Source organism: Penaeus vannamei, chromosome 35 (assembly GCF_042767895.1).
Source record: "Penaeus vannamei isolate JL-2024 chromosome 35, ASM4276789v1, whole genome shotgun sequence".
Lineage (NCBI taxonomy): Eukaryota > Metazoa > Arthropoda > Malacostraca > Decapoda > Penaeidae > Penaeus > Penaeus vannamei.
Genome location: NC_091583.1, coordinates 26,808,650 through 26,809,610, shown reverse-complemented (window position 1 = coordinate 26,809,610; position 961 = coordinate 26,808,650).

Here is a 961-nt window from a genome sequence, read left to right as displayed (position 1 = left end):
TGCGTGTGTGTGTGTGTGTGTGTGTGTGTGTGTGTGTGTGTGTGTGTGTGTGTGTGTATGTGCGTGTGCGTGTGTGTGTGTGTGCGTGTGAGTGTGCATGTGTGTGTCGTGTGTGTGTATGTGGCTGTGTGTGTGTGTGTGTGTGTGTGTGTGTGTGTATGTGCGTGTGCGTGTGTGTGTGTGTGTGCGTGTGTGTTTGTGTGTGTTTGTGTGTGTGTGCGTGCGTCTGTGTGTGTTTGCGTGTGTGTGTGCATGTGTGTGTGTGTGTATGTGCGTGTGCGTGTGTGTGTGTGTGCGTGTGTGTGTGTGTGTGTGTGTGTGTGTGCGTGCGTGTGTGTGTGTGTGTGTGTGTGTGTGTGTGTGTGTGTGTGTGTGTGTGTGTGTGTGTGTGTGTGTGTGTGTGTGTGCGAGAAGAACCGACAAACAGACAAAGAGAAAACCAGATACACAAAGAGAGAGACACAGAGAGAAGATCTGAAACTCCTATTTGGATCACTCTCTATGGACACAACAACTCACCAGCCCCTTCTGTTGTGCAAGGTCATAGGCTCTGCAGCGTAATCTTCACTATATTCTGCAAATAAAAAAGAAAAAAAAGAAAAATAATAATTTTTGGAAGAAGATATACGCTACATGATTATTTTATTAGTATGTTAAAAAAAAAATATATATATATATATATATATATATATATATATATATATATATATATATATATATGTATATATATATGATACGTCTTATTTGTTGCAATTGATTCAAAGTGATAATGATGGTGATGACGATGGTAATGTTATAATAATGATGATGATGATGGACAATGATAACGATAAAAAATAATGATAATGATGATATTGATTATGATAATGATTATGATTATAATAACAATAACGATAATAATGATAATGATGATAGTAATGGTAATTATGATAAAGATAACAGCAATGATGGTAACAATAAT